This window comes from Podarcis gaigeae (assembly GCF_964106915.1).
Source record: "Podarcis gaigeae genome assembly, chromosome: 4".
NCBI lineage: Eukaryota > Metazoa > Chordata > Lepidosauria > Squamata > Lacertidae > Podarcis > Podarcis gaigeae.
In genome coordinates, this window is record NC_139677.1 from 77,744,731 (window position 1) to 77,760,726 (window position 15,996).

General features: G+C 44.0%; 1 long non-coding RNA gene across 1 annotated transcript; it reads right to left on the bottom strand.

Moving 5' to 3' along the window:
• Nucleotides 1-1,328: 1,328 nt before the first annotated feature.
• On the bottom strand, nt 1,329-15,842 carry LOC310842728. The gene is made up of 2 exons (XR_014563325.1): nt 15,698-15,842; nt 1,329-1,507 (listed from the first exon to the last, which is right to left on the bottom strand). It is a non-coding gene; the product is annotated as an uncharacterized lncRNA (long non-coding RNA).
• Nucleotides 15,843-15,996: the final 154 nt, after the last annotated feature.

Genomic DNA, 15,996 nt, shown 5'->3' on the forward strand with positions numbered 1-15,996 from the left:
CAGCTGCCTATTGCAGGGGTCAGCAAACTTTTTCAGCAGAGAGCTGGTCCACTGTCTTTTAGACATTGTGGTGGGCCAGACTAGTTTTTTTTTGGGGGGGTGAACAATTCTTATGCCCCACAAATAACCCAGAGATGCATATTAAATAAAAGCACACATTCTACACTCTGATTCCCGGACCATCTGCGGGCCGGATTTAGAAGGTGATTGGGCCAGATCCAACCCATGGGCCTTAGTTTGCCTACCCATGGTCTACTGTGTATAAAAGTGGTGTGATGGGTCAGTGTGTCTGGCTGTTAACCAGAATGTTGGCAGTTCGAGCCCACCCAGGGATGGCTGTGGGCAGGATCCCACACAACTCTTTCCAACTCTACAATTCTTTGATTCTATGATGATAAATAGTTAAAATAGCTTCATGTTGGGATAGTTTATCTGAACCACTCCTTTCCAGGAGAGCTGTAAATAATACATTGGGTGCGTTTGTGCTGGTCTAATTTGAAGCCATGCCAGTTTTTTCTCATCCGAACATTATTTTTCTCTCTGAGGCAGGTGTAGCAAAATGTCAACTGGTTGTTAAAAATTGCTACACTTCATGGTCTCATAAGTGTACCATTTGTTCATCCCCCATTCCAAAGAACTAGATAAGGTATACTTTTGCCAGGAGGGCTGGTAGATGAAATTAGTTCCATATCAGTATCTTTTACCTGGAACGCTACCTCCCTCTGAAGACTACATTTAGCAAATATGTCCACAGCTTGCGAACAACAGATATGCTCTGCTATCTCCTAACTGAACCACTAGCTCCTTCTCCATTTGTGCGAAACTAGATACCATGTGTAAATCTGCCGGTCAGAATGAATGCTTCATGTCATGATCAGCAGCCCTGGGGTATTAGCTCTCTTTCTGGTCCAGGTATAGCAAACCATGTTGACTGGTCATCAAAAGTTGCTATGCTTCAGCATCTGTTAACTCATGGGTAGGCAAACTAAGGCCCGGGTGCCGGATCTGGCCCAATCTCCTTCTAAATCTGGCCCGCGGACAGTCCTGGAATCAGCATGTTTTTACATGAGTAGAATGTGTGCTTTTATTTAAAATGCATCTCTGGGTTATTTGTGGGACATAGGAATTCGTTCATCCCCCCCCCCCCCGAAAATATAGTCCAGCCCCCACAAGGTCTGAGGGACAGTGGACTGGCCCCCTGCTGAAAATGTTTGCTGACCCCTGTCTTAACTCCTACCCTACTCTAGGGAGAACACCCAAACGTGGTGTGCATTTACATCAGACTTACTAGTTGCCAAAAATCACTGAATGCCTGACTCTCCTGCCTAAAACATTATTTTATTTTTATTTCATGTACGTAGTGCCCTTGGTGTTCTTACTAGTGTGCTAATGGTATTTCTGATCCAGGTACAGTTGAAACTCTATGTGTTGTCCTGTGATGACTCACTCTGTCACGAGGGGGTGGACCCCTCTCTCTCATCAGCTTACTGAAGGTTAAGAGACGACACTAAAAAAAAACACCAAAACCTTAGTCACTGATTGCTTTTTTTCTGCCATGGGAGATTACTCAGTGTGGGTGCCTTGAGTTATCGGAACCCAGCCAAGGAAAATTAAATGAGTCTGGCATTAATTCACCTGTGTAGAGTCAAGTGACAATAGGGCAGAAAGGAGATGTCCTTTTTGCCGTATGATTGAAATTCAAATTAGTTCTGAGAACATCCCATTTACAATGTGGCAAAACATCATCAGCAACCAGTGCCTGACATATCCCAGGCAGATAACCTTTAGTTTAGAGGCAAGACTAGGGAGTCAGGATAAGTGCTGAACAAAAGCAACTTGCTGAGCTAATATAAAGAGTTAATTACCGGTGTCAGGAAATAGATCACACAGCATGAAAAGTGTCTAATTTGAAGAAATTGACAATTTTTGATTTTTCTGGAAAACTTGCACATTTATACAGCTGTGCAGAATCTGATCAGGCTGAGGGCAGAACTGTCCCTACAGTTTTCAGTGAAATGAATTTTGTTAGACCCTGTACATCCTGCAATTTTATTTTTATTTTTCAACTCCTTGTGTTTGAAATGTGCTCAGCAGACATAGCCAGGAGTATTCATAGACAGTGGTCCCCCCCCCCACTTATTGTTAGCAAGATTCAATATAAGATCCAGCCTCTGTGCCTCTAATAGCAATATAAAAGGGGGAAATGTTCCCATCGCACTGCTGTTACACCAATCAGATTACTTTTTCCTGTAGAACTGTTGAAACAAAAAAATTACTGTGCTATATAGTCATGGTTGTAAGATAGTTTGTTTTTAACTCCTTATTTTGTACCTGTACCAAACAGTCCTAGATTTCCGCAGACTTATATACATGCATCTGTTGCCCAGTTGAAATATTAAGTGATCCAGCAAGGATAGTCATGTGTGGAAAAGCCATACCGATGAATATCATGTGCAACGCTGGAAGACCATACAGAGGCTCTCCAACACACATTCAAAGCAAGCTTTACCATTAAAGTGGCTGGGGAAACCCAGCCACATGGGTGGGGTACAAATAATTAATAATAATAATAATAATAATAATAATAATAATAATAATAATAATTAGACTTTGTGTATCATCAGCCAAAAACATTTGGTTGATGGGAATATGGGACAAACTTTCTGACCACATCCTGTGTACTTCTCTGATGGATTTGAGGAGGGAATTAAAATAATATCTATTGAATGCCCCTTTTCATCTTAGTTTTAAGTCCTTGGATTTTTAGCAGCAATCCTCCACCACCCTCACACCGAGTTGGAATGAGGGAAGGTGTCCCACCACCCACTTTCTAGCTAAAACAGCCTCCTGCTGGCCATCAGATGTGTGGGGTGAAGGAAGGCCACTGGTGGAATTCCTGCCCATGGGAAGACCCAAAATTGGATGTTCCAAAGGCAGAGAATGGGCACAAGCCAGTCTCATTTGTATCAAGTGACAGCATCAGGTCCAGACAGGCACAAACATCCTGTCCCCCATCTTCCTGCATCAACACCATGATTAGCACATCTGTAGATGCTGCAGTGGGCCTGCCGCTAAGGAAAGCCCACAGTGGGTGGCTGCAAGGTATTGGACAACAGAGCTGTGTGTGGAGGCCTCCTGCCCCACATGCAATCCAGGATGCTGTCCTGTCACCATTGCTAGAGTGAGAGTCACCTGACTTTTGCACTTGGAATGGGAGGGGAGGACCACCCATCATTTCAAGCAGCAAAATATCTTGGGCCAACTGTAGTGATCTGCATTTTTTATCTGAGTGAGAAGAATTGAAAGTCATGAGAATCAGAGATCTGAGCAGTTGAGTGCCCACAAGAAGACCCATTGCCACACTTGACATCACTTGTATGACTCCATATGAGACAGAGTTTGCCACCTGCATACCAACCATACAAACACACCATGCAAATACTATAGAGAGGGACAAAATCCACCAGTTTCGCTTTCTCTTGCTTTCTCATTTTTCTAGTATTAAGATCAGTTTGGGGGGGGGGGATAAAATAAAATAAAAATCTGCATGAGAATTCATATGCATTTTGCATGCATTTCTCCTGACATACACATTTTCTCAAGCAATCTACCCCAGCATAATACATCTTTGCATGCTGTTATCGCTGATATGCACATTTGCCAGATATATGCTTTTCAATGCATTTTTGGGGTGGAGCACCGCATCACAGTGTTCGGTTTGGTTCACGTATTGGTCTGAGGAGAAGCGCTCTGTGAGCTGAATTAATTTCTCCCCCATTTATTGGCCCATCCAATAAATGCCTTAACCAAATCCCAGTCTTTCTGAAATCCACTGCCATCCTGTTGCTATTTCTTTTCCCCTCTTGGCACTCAAGAAAAAAAATTAACATATTCAGAGTATATATGACAGCAGCATTAATGGGGAGGGGGGAATGTTGTGGTTAATTTTTGAGATGATTTCATGTGTCCTGTGATCCTACACTAGGCAGGCTTGATGTATGGTAAGCTGCAATATAAAGAAGCCTTCAGAGGCTGTTGTCAAGTCCAGTCACTTCTAGAGGCACCCCTGCTCCGAAGATTATTTTTAAATGTCAATATATACATTTCCCTGCGTTAGTCCAGAACATTTGACTCTGTATATCTTTGAAGTTAGCCCAGTCGTGAGCAAGAATATCCAGATGTCCCAAAACAGAGAGAAATATATATACTTTGGAGTCATAGGCTCTGGGGCTTAGAGTCTTTCTGCTTCAGCTGATATATTGTTTAAATCTAAAACTTATTTAAAAACCTGTCTGAATGCGACGGCTTTTAATTAATCTTCTCTTAGTTTTTATACCATATAGTACCTTGAAGACGCAAGATCAATCACAGCTGTATTGTAACATGGAGTTGGGAGACAGAAAGATAAATGAGCTATCAGGTTTAGCATTTTGATAGCTAAGTTTAATTTTAACTAGCTCATGAACATACTGTAGATCTGAGGATAAAGTCATGAAGCGGAACATTCATCTCTGCAGTCCATTCATAAAAATAAGGAAACGGCTTAGCCAGCCCCTACATTAGGGACTCCAGTGAACTGTGGGGAGAAATGTGGGGGTCTAGAAGCAAGGCTATGCCCTCCATCCATAGAAATGAATTTGGGGGAGGGCAAAAAGGTGCGAGAGCCACATACCTATGGGGAGTAAAGCAGCTCAGGTAAGGCAATTTTGAACAGGCAAAAAGCAGCAGGAAGAATGGCCAACCAACTGCTCTCTCCTTGGGATAGATATATCAGTCTATTTTTGGTCTCTGTTTGTTCTGACTACGCTTCCCTTGAAGTATTAGCTCATAAAGCATGCATTCCTAAACACATACGTTACAAAATGAAGTACATCAGAGAATAGACATGGAAAACTGGAATGATAAAGATGCATATTCTAATCACACTTACATCCAGAATATGCAGATCTGGACAGTTCATTCTAGATTTGCAAAGAACTAATTCCTCAAGCATTGTGAGCCTTTGCTGATATTCCTTCACAGAATCTGGAAGTCATTGCTGCTTTTGGGCTTTTTAAGTGTTGGAGGTCTATCTATACATCTCCTGCATTGCTGCCTAATGTAATCCTCAGCCTCAGCTCTCCCCATATAAGATGAGGATAATAATACTATCCTACCTTGCAAGGATAATTGAACTGATGTAAACCAAATGCTTTGGGAGAGAGGGGAACACACTATGAACTAAGTATTATTGCTATTAGGATTACATTACTGATTAGATTAGGGAATCAAATGTTCGTGGTAATTTTTCCTGATGCTCTATTACTGCAAATGTGTGCAGGCTTTGGAGTTATGCTGAACTCTTCATCACAGCATGAAAAGCTACTGAATTACAGCTAAGCAAAGAGCAAGGTTATATGCCGATGTAAATAGTTTAGTCACTTCCAATATATAGTGGCCTAAATAGAAAAAAAAGTTTTAGCACTTCAAACACTTGCAATACAAACAAAGTTAATGGAAAGTAAATTTCAGGCCAACAGCTGAGAACCATTTATTATGAAACTAAATTAGTGCCTGGCAGAAGTAATTAACAAAGGCTTACTCATTCAGGCAGCAGTTTGAACACGGAGCCACTTTGGTGACCAATTTTACAGCAGGAACTTTGAATAGCCAATAATCATGATTCAAAGGAGCATTTAGCATCCAGGCATTTTCAAATTTGGCATGGTAGGCCCAAGTCAAGAAAGAGAAAGCAGATTTTTAAATAACGAACTGGAGAGAGAGAGAGAGAGAGAGAGAGAGAGAGAGAAAGAAACAAGTATATATCCGACATTTGTCGGAGCTGATTCGCACATGCATATATCACTCAATGTCTCATCAACTTAAAACTGTCACTTGATGATTTACAACTGGGTGTGTGAATTACCTCCACTGGAAAGGACTGTGTTTGAACTGATGAGAAGCCATTTGATACCTCTGTTTGTAGTGTCTCTCCAGTAATGGCTTTTTGACTCTGGCAAGTCATCATAGGATACTGCAGCTGTGATCCGATGAACAAGCACGTGTGAATCTCCCTGAGACACCTAATGAATCAATCTTAGGCAACTGAGGAGGGGTGAGAGGCCAGAGGATTGCCTTGTATTGAGTCATCATATTGCTCCTTCTAGCTCAGGATTGTCAATGCCGGAGGTGTAATATATGCATCATCAACTAAGGATCTGGCATACAGTCCCTATAAGAGAAACAGCTATGACCCAGGAGGCCAGCTCCTGGAGACCTGATTCAGATGGGTGGCTTGGTTGGAGAAGTTTGTGAATATGCTGTGCCTAATCCAGGCCTAATCCTTACCCTCCAACATTCCTTCAGTGAAAATAGGGGCATTTCTCACTCCCCCCCCCCTGCCCAACTGGCCCTCCTTGAGCCCCCCACCCCCCACAGAGCCATTACCACTTTCTCCCGCCCATGGCAGCCCTGCCTTCTCCCTGCCTCTCAGAGCTAGCGCATTGTGTGGGTTTGGACCTCGGCAGCAGCAGCCTCTCTTCCTCCTCACCAGAAGAAGAGTTTGGATTTGATATCCCGCTTTATCACTACCCTAAGGAGTCTCAAAGTGGCTAACATTCTCCTTTCCCTTCCTCCCCCACAACAAACACTCCGTGAGGTGAGTGAGACTGAAAGACTTCAGAGAAGTGTGACTAGCTCAAGGTCACCCAGCAGGTGCATGTGGAGGAGCGGAGACGTGAACCCAGTTCACCAGATTACGAGTCCACCGCTCTTAACCACTACACCACAAGCTGTCCAAGGGTGAGGAGGCCAGCAGCAGCAGCCATGGAAAGGTCATGGGATGCTCCCTCACTTCCACCTCTCGGGACAAGCACTGGCTTATCCTCCTCCCCAGGCTTGGTGGCGGAAATAGGGATCAAATCACAGAAGCTGGGGCAGCTTTTGTCATTCCAGGACCATCCCTGGAAAATCAGGACACTTGGAGGATATGCTAATCAAGAATAAAAGCTTTGTTTACCATTGTCTCATCCAAGTAATAAGGAATCTCAGGCCCAGGGCTTCTTGGGGCTGAATCCAGCCAATATCCCTGCTCCAAGGAACACCCCTTATTTCCAGGCATCTCCCCACAGTGTCCCTGCTCCGCATCCTTCTTTTCTGCTTTTGTCTGCCTGGAAGCCTCCTTGAACAGGTTATAAAAGGTTCCCCACCGATGGTCAAACTGATGGGCATCGGTTCAGTCTTTCCTAGACCTAGTTGGTGATTGAACCAGGGACTTTTTGCATGCAGCACATGTGCTCTACCACCGTAACAGTTAAATAGCAGCATTGTAAATGAATAACTTGCAAACAGCGGTTAAGTGCTATATTTACCATTCATTGCATGCCTCACCTCAAGTGTAGCACAATGAACGGAACCTGAAGGGTGGAAAGAAACAGCAGGCATAAGATTGAATAAAAGCTGTGAGGAAGATAAGAATGTTAAAAATATGCAGCCCAATAGCCCAATACTTTAAATTTGTCAAAGAGAAGAGATTTCTCCCCTTATAATTCAGGAGTAAGCAGCAGAATGCAGCAGCCCTACTGCTTGCTAGAGCAGGATGCTGGCAACATGTTATCCCTCTGCTGACACAGGTGCTCTAGCTGCCAGTTTGCTAAAAGTTAGTTCAAAAAAGCCTAAGCAAACTGGGTCCCGAGTATCTTAAGGACCACATAGTTCCTTAGGCTTCCCCTTGATCTTGCGGATCCTCTGATGGGGCACCTCTAATGGTCCCCTGTGCCCCTGAGGTTTGGTTGGTCATTACCAGGGACTGTGCCTTCAGGATGGCAGACCCTGCCCTATGGAACTTCAAGCTGAGAGAGATCCAGCAGGAATCACCCCTGCCTCCTCTTAGACCTCTTTTCAAAACTGTAGTATTCAAAAGAGGCTTTGAAATGTGGATTTCTTTTTTACCAACCAGTGTTTATTGTTGTTTATATTGGTCCTTTTATTGATCTTGGTGAGCATGGCCAAAGGTCAGGGATGATGGAAGTTGTACTCCAGCAACAACTGAGGGCAACAGCTTCTGCATCCTGGGACTAGGCAAGGTTGTGGCATCTGCATGATGTGATGGAGGAGATTAAGGACCAGATGCCTCCAGGAAGCCAAGTTGTGGAGCTGGTGATTAGCTTCCTCCTCCCTCCTTCATCTAATGCACTGGTTCCCAAATGTTTTCCCTCATGGACCACTTGACAATGACAATTGCAGTCTTGGTGGACCACTTAATGTTGTTGTTTTCCTGATTGTAGCATAGATGCTATATGATTTTTAACTGTCTTTATACTGCTTCTTTTATTCCTTTGTATTACAATTTGAATCCCAAATTCTATTACATTAAAAATCAATCTAAGAAATAAAATAATAATCATAATAATCATAATAATATTATTTATACCCTGTCCATCTGGCTGGGTTTCCAGCAGAGTGAATGCGAGATAGTGAATGTGATTGACATGCCGTCTCTCATCTTCAGCCACAAATCCACAAATATGCTGTATTCTTCCAGGAACCACAGAATGGGGGCCCTTGTCCTAGTGCGTTTTCAACTATTTCCATTGCAACTTGTGGCCAGACATAGGTACTTGGGTTATTTGAATGAGCCTCCCAAAGTATAGCAGAAATAATACACTGAGCTTCTTTCAGTTCAGAACGGAAGGAGGGCAAAATCACTACTGACTGTTTCTGAGCAATTCCTGATAGATTAGATTAAGCATTAAGGGCAAAAATGAAGTGGGAAATAGCCATGTTGTCATCCTACTGTTATGCATCACGACAGGAAGGTCAGCAGCGGAGGGAGAAATAGGAGGAAGAGCATGAGATTGCCATAGAATATAGTAATTTACATACTGGATCAAAGCAATAATCTATCTAGAGCAATAACCCATCTCTGACAGTAGCGTCTAGCAGATGCATCAGTGGAAGACATAAAACACCCATAACAGACAATTATGTGCTAATAAGCTTGCAGTGGAAGTTTCTATCCAACTTCAGTCAGTCAGCGCTTAGATTTATGCTCTCAGACACACGGGCTGCTATAGTTTATACATTTTTAAACCCACTTAATGAATGTTCAGAAGTGCCACACAACTGTCCAGAATTTCTTAAAGTTGTGATAAGTATTTGGTCTCCACATTTGGCTTTACCCTGCATTGAAGAGTTCCATAAGTTTAACTAATGACCCTGCAGACTCCCAGCTCCCACTTTGAAACTCTTCTCCCTAGTTTGTATGCAATATATTGTGGTTATTGAGTAGTCTGAGACAGGCACTCTGTGCATGCTCATTGACTTTCAGACAGGAGCCACTTGAGACACAGCCATAATATTAACACCTCAGCAGCAGCGTCAATGCCGCTTACCAGGAGGGAGAGGGTGAGGACCAAGGTGGCAGGGAGCTCAGAACTGTGCAGGTATCAGGGACTGGGTACAGGAGGAATGGTGGAGACCGCCTCCCCTTCCTGACACTTCCAGGAAGGACAAAGAGGAAGACAGTCTAGATTTACAACAGGGGTTTGAGGGAGGTCACAGCTCAGAGGCAGATGAGGGGGAAAGTTGGGAAATCATGGGAGAGCCAGAGCAACACCTGGCTGACACGTTGTCATTAGAAAGTATTCCAGACCCTCCATCTCCCAGAACCCGGCGAGCCTTAAAAGTAGAAGAGCAAAGAGCTCAAAGACAGAGGACACTTAGCAGCACCTGTGGGAGAGATGATGAGAATGATGAATGAGGAAGTGGGAGAGACGGGTGGGGGGGTGGAAATTCAATTGGGACACTGCCATTATCCAAGAGGCTGGGTTCTATAGCCTCTCCCTATAAATAGAAAAGGACTGTAAGAAACCTTTCCTTGTCTTATACTTTCCTGGGCAACCGGCCGGGAGCCGCCAACAGCATCCTAACAGCAGGTGAACCAGTGGATCCAATCCAGTGCTCTGAACATTTAGACTAGGCAGCCACGACCTCCCCATCCCCTGACCCTTTCCCCTCTCCTTCCCAGTAAGCAACAGTGACACCACTGCCAAGAATTTGCATTTAGAACAGCACAGACGGTTCTGGTCAAAGACCATATTGTAGAGTTGGAAAAGATCCAGAAGAGGGCAACCAAAATGGTCAAGGGGATAGATCAACATCCCTATGTGGAAAAGGGACTTTTTAGGTTAGAGAAAAAGCAAGTCAGAGGTGACATGATGGAAGTTAATGCATGGTATGAAGAAAGCAGATAGTGAAAGGTTTTTCTCCATCCCCCATAACACTTCATCAATATCCAATGAAGGGGAATGTTGAAAGATTCAGGACAAATAAAAGAAGCTACTTCTTCAGGCAGCACATGGTTAAACTTGGGAACTACCTCCCACAGGAGTTAGCAATGGCCACCAACTGGGATGGCTTTAAAAGAGGATTGGACAAATCCATGGAGAGCTGAGGCACCATCTTCTCAAGTTGATAGAGGGGGGCCCAACGCAACATGGTGAGGAGCCAGGGGCAGAGCCGAATGCCTTCTAACATTGAGGGGGCCTGGCACCCTCAAAAATACCATCGGGGTGGCTAAAACTGCCTCACTGTTGGTTTCTGCTTCCTTCACTGAGCAGCGAAGTGCTTGTCACAAGACAATGTTTACATTCCACAGTCAAGTGCTGTTGGGTTTTCTCACGGGACAGGAGACTGGATGTGACGTACACTGGTTTCCTGTTTTTCACTGTTCTTTGCAGTTCAGTGTGATTCTCTCCGTGCTTTGGAGGAGAGAGGATGCCTTTCTCTGCTCCGGCAGAGGGAAAATGTTTTTCTGTAAATTACCAGCTTTGAAGTGTAAATAAAGTAATATAGAGCATGTTGGCACGTACTTTTCATCATTCCGCTGTGCACTGGACACTGCTTATCTCCAACATTTGGTTCCGGGCCCAGAAAAACGCAGTGTTTTGAGAATGGACTCCAGAAGTCGGGCTCCTGGCAAAGGAACAAAGGAGCAAAGAATTGGAGTGCCGGCAAAGGATCGGAATGCAGAGGGCCGGATCGGACGATATCTCTGCGCGTCAAGATGATTTGATGAGGTATGTGCTACAGCTCCGGGCAGCCTGCCAGCTTCTAATTAATGGCTTTATGGCTGGACTTTGAACTTTTATAGCCGGTTTTGCCGTGGCACAGGCAAAAGGCTAGAAGGATAAATTTTTCCTATGCTGGGGGAAATCGAAAGTAAAGCAGCTGCAGCAGTGTCGCAGCATGAATTTAAGACAGCAGAGAGAACTTTCACTTTTGAACTTGCCTTTGGAATGCGGTTTGAAGCAGCTGCAGATAAGCAAAGCAGTTAAGCAGAAAGGCACAGGTTCAAAGGCAGAGGCTGTTTTGAATTTGCTTTTGGAATGAAGCAGCTGTACACAGACGCAGCTTGTATAAAGCAGCCTGATTTAAAGCAGCGAAGATGACGCAGAAGGCTAATGCCAGAGTCATGATGGCTAGCTGCAGAAGGCTGGCTGAGGCAAGTGGGGAATTTGATGCTGATCAGCCAAATGCTCAACTCACAGTAGCCTGTGATACTGCCATGATTCAGAATGAAGCAGACCGCCAGGGTGATAGCTGCATGGGCAAGGGGGAGTCTTCACAGACGTCATCCCATAGTGCAGTGGAACCACCAGATGGCGCCAAAGCTTTGAAGGCAGTGAAATGCTACACGTGTGGACGTCTAGGCCATATGAAGAGGGAATGCAGATATCCCAGGGCCAAGACAGAGCAGCGCAGCGAAAGCTCATCGCGTGGAAAAGGCCGAGGCAAAGGCAAAGGTCCGGTGTCCAGGACAACGCAGCACAAGGCAATGGTCTCACGCTTCACTCCAAAGGTTGCAGAGGTCCAGGAGACGTCTAGATCTTTCTTCGTTGTTGATTCGGCTGCAACGCATCACATGTGCAACGATAAGCGACTGTTCGTGTCTTTCACACCGCAGGAAGGTGCGATTCACCAGGCGGATGACCACACAATTCCCAGTAAAGGCTACGGAACTGTTGTTCTTCACAGTTTGGACTTATCGATACAGGATGTGCTTTATGTGCCAGAAGCTAAGCATAATCTGCTCAGCGTTGGACAGCTGAATGAGCGGAAAATTGACGTTTCCTTTAAGAACAAAAGGTGCATCATCACAAAGAAAAATGATTATGTATTGCATGCTGAATATGTTGATCGTTTGTATGTTTTGTATTTTGATGATGTTGTGCAGGATGACACTTGTTGCATTGCAGGTTCTAACAAAAGTTTGCATGCAGAATGTATTCACGATTTTCATCGAAAATTTGGTCATTTGCATTTTGAGGCAGTATCTAAAATGCCTGCCTTGGTTGAAGGTATGACTATTAAACCCTGCAGGTACCACATGAAGTGCAAGGCATGCGCAGCAAACAAGGTAAAAATGGCTGCGAAAGGTAAGGTGTCTAGTAGGCAAGCTACAGAACCATACCAGGTTGTTCATGCTGATTTGGTTGGACCACTAGCGCCCTCTTTGGGTGGAAACAGGTACTTCATGGTTCTCATTGATGCATTTTCCAGGTATATTTATGTGTACAATCTCAAGCAGAAATCAGAGGCTTTTCCAAGGTTCAAGGAATTCTGTGCTTGGTTGGGAAATGTGCATGGAAAGAAGGTAAAGACTCTTTTCAGTGATCGCGGGGGAGAATTCACTTCTCAGCAGTTTGAAGCTTTTCTGACTGAGAAAGGAATTCAACACGATTTGTCTAGTCCTCGCTCGCCATGGCAGAATGGACTTGCGGAACGAGCAAATCAGACATTGCTTCAAGGGTTAAAAACCTTGCTGCATGATGCCAATCTTCCAGAGAGTTATTGGGCCGAAGCTCTCTCGTGTTTTGTTTACAGTTATAATCGCAGGTTATCTTCAGCGATTGGTTGTACCCCATATGAGAAGATGTTTGGCAAGAAGCCATACATCAAACACATGAAAATTTTTGGTTCTGACATGTGGGTTCACTCACCACAAAACTCCAAGTTAGACAAGCGTGGATTGCATGGTATCTTTCTAGGTTATCAGAAAGGGTCTTACAGAATAATGATGACTGACTCTAAGACAATTAAGCTCACAAGAAGTGTTGAGTACAATGCCAAGTGGGGGGAGAATGTGGGAATTTTCCAATGTTATCCTGATGACAGTGATGAAACTGAGGATAGTCAAAAGCAACCGCAACAACCCACACCCACTGATGAAGGTTCTGATTCTGAGTCTGAAACTGAATCGGGTGATTCAGAGGATTTCAAGAGTGCGAAAGCCTCTATGCGACCCTCTGAAAGCTCTGATCAAGAATTGGAGGAACCATTGTTCACAATAGGTCACTTTTCTCCTAAGAAGGAAGAAGAGAGTGTTGAAGACTTAAGGCTAATTCGCAGGTCACAGAGAGCAACAAAAGGCAGACCTCCAAAGAGATTTGCTGATGAGTTTGCTAAGATAGCAGTAACAGCTGTTAAAAGCTCCAAGAAGGTGTTTGAACCTTCAAGTTTCCAAGAAATCCAGGATTTGGATTCAAAGGAAGCTGAGCCATGGTTAAATGCCATGAAGGCTGAGCTTGATTCCTTGGAAAGGAACAAAACATGGGACCTTGTTCCAGTAGTTCCAGGAATGAAACTGCTTGGAAGCAAATGGGTCTTCAAAGCGAAGACTGATCAAAATGGCAAGATAGTCAGACACAAAGCCAGATTGGTAGCCAGAGGTTTTGCACAGGTACCAGGTGAAGACTATCACGAGACCTACTCACCCACAGTGAGGTATGAGAGCATTAGGCTTATGCTCAAGCTAGCTGCAGAAGAGAATCTACACATTAGTCACCATGATGTGAATACAGCTTTTCTGTACGGATCTCTAGATGAATCACTTTATATGCTTCCACCTGATGGCGTACAGGTAAAACAGGGATTTGTTTGTGCTCTGAAGAAGTCCCTTTATGGTCTCAAACAAAGTGCACGGTGTTGGCACACAAAACTCACTGAAGTATTGTTTTCTCTAGGTTTTAAGCAAGGGAAAGCTGATCCATGTGTATTTGTCAAAGAGGAGGGGCAAAAGAAACTGTATTGTTTGTTTTATGTTGATGATCTTTTATTCTTTTGGAAGGATGTCACAATGTACAATAACGCCCTAGCTCAATTGAAAGAGCACTTTGACATGAAAGATCTTGGTGAGGTAAACAACTACCTATCTCTGGAAATAGAGAGAGATCAAGATGGTAACATTCTAATACACCAGTCACGTAAAATTGATGATGTGTTAAGCAAACTAAACCTGATGGATGCTAACCCTGTAGACACACCGATGACAACAGGTTATCAGGTAGATGACACTGGAGAAGCATTTTCTGATACTACACTGTACAGAAGTGTGCTAGGCAAGCTAAACTTCATTGCCAGATGTTCAAGACCTGACATTGCTGTTAGCTGTAATTTGCTAAGCAGACAAGTCAACAATCCTACTGTTAAGGATTGGAAAGCTCTGAAACGCATAGCGCGGTATTTGAAAGGCACTATGCATTACAGACTGAGATTTAACAATCAGAAGTCTGGTGGTCTTGAGATATTTGCAGATGCAAGTTTTGGAAGTGACACTACAGACAGGAAAAGTACGTCTGGAGTTTGCTATAAGTACAATCAGGGTCTATTTGATTGGTCATGCAAGAAGCAAACAACAGTTAGCTTAAGTACTTGTGAAGCTGAACTGAATGCACTGTCTTATTCACTTAAGGATTGTGAATGGTTGTTACAATTGTGCAAAGACATGAAAATTCCTGTCAAATGTCCAATCCAGGTTTACCAGGACAACAAAGCATGTTTGGCTTTGCTGAATTCTGAAGGTTGTAAGCAAAGCACGAAGCACTTGCAATTAAAGTTGCAACATGCTAGGGAACGTATTCAAAAGGGACTCGTAACGGTGTCCTATATGCCAGGTAATGAAATTCCTGCTGATGTATTGTCCAAGATTGTATCAAGGGGTCAACACTGTACCTATGTGCAGAAGTTGGGTTTGTACTGATATTGTACGAACACGCTGCCCAGTGATGTTCACAGAAAGGGGGAGGATGTTGGTTTCTGCTTCCTTCACTGAGCAGCGAAGTGCTTGTCACAAGACAATGTTTACATTCCACAGTCAAGTGCTGTTGGGTTTTCTCACGGGACAGGAGACTGGATGTGACGTACACTGGTTTCCTGTTTTTCACTGTTCTTTGCAGTTCAGTGTGATTCTCTCCGTGCTTTGGAGGAGAGAGGATGCCTTTCTCTGCTCCGGCAGAGGGAAAATGTTTTTCTGTAAATTACCAGCTTTGAAGTGTAAATAAAGTAATATAGAGCATGTTGGCACGTACTTTTCATCATTCCGCTGTGCACTGGACACTGCTTATCTCCAACACTCACCCCCTAGGAGCTGGCACATATGTTGGAGAGCAAGGCGATCAATGGCTGCTAGCCATAATGACAAGGGTCAGGGGTCATATGCCTCGGAATACCAGTTGCTGGGAATCATGGGTAGGCAGAGTGCTCTTGCCCTCATGTGCTGCTTGCCAGTTCCCCACAGGCATCTCCTTGGTCGCTGTGTGAAAGGATGCTGAGCTAGTGGGACCACTGGCCTGATCAAGCAGACTTATATTACATTATGTCCTCAGACTTCCAACACCCTAATGAAGACTTTGTTATTAGCTACTTAATTCTGACCCACCTGGTTTCTGGTAGCAGTTTGCTTCCCTGTGAACATGAGCAAATGGCAGGCAAAATTTCTAGACTCCTGCTTCTCCTCTGTTTCCATTGGCTGCTACAGCACAAAGATATTTTGTGTGTGTGTGTGTGTGTGTGTGTGTTATGCAACGTTGTTTTTTTAAAAAAATGCACAGGTCTAGTACTTCTGATGTTCCTTCTGTCTCTCGTGAAAGCTCTGATCTTCTTGTCTTCATGCATGTTAGCTGGCCAGCTGCCCTATTGGCATTGTACTTCAAATAGCAACACACACACACCTTTGTG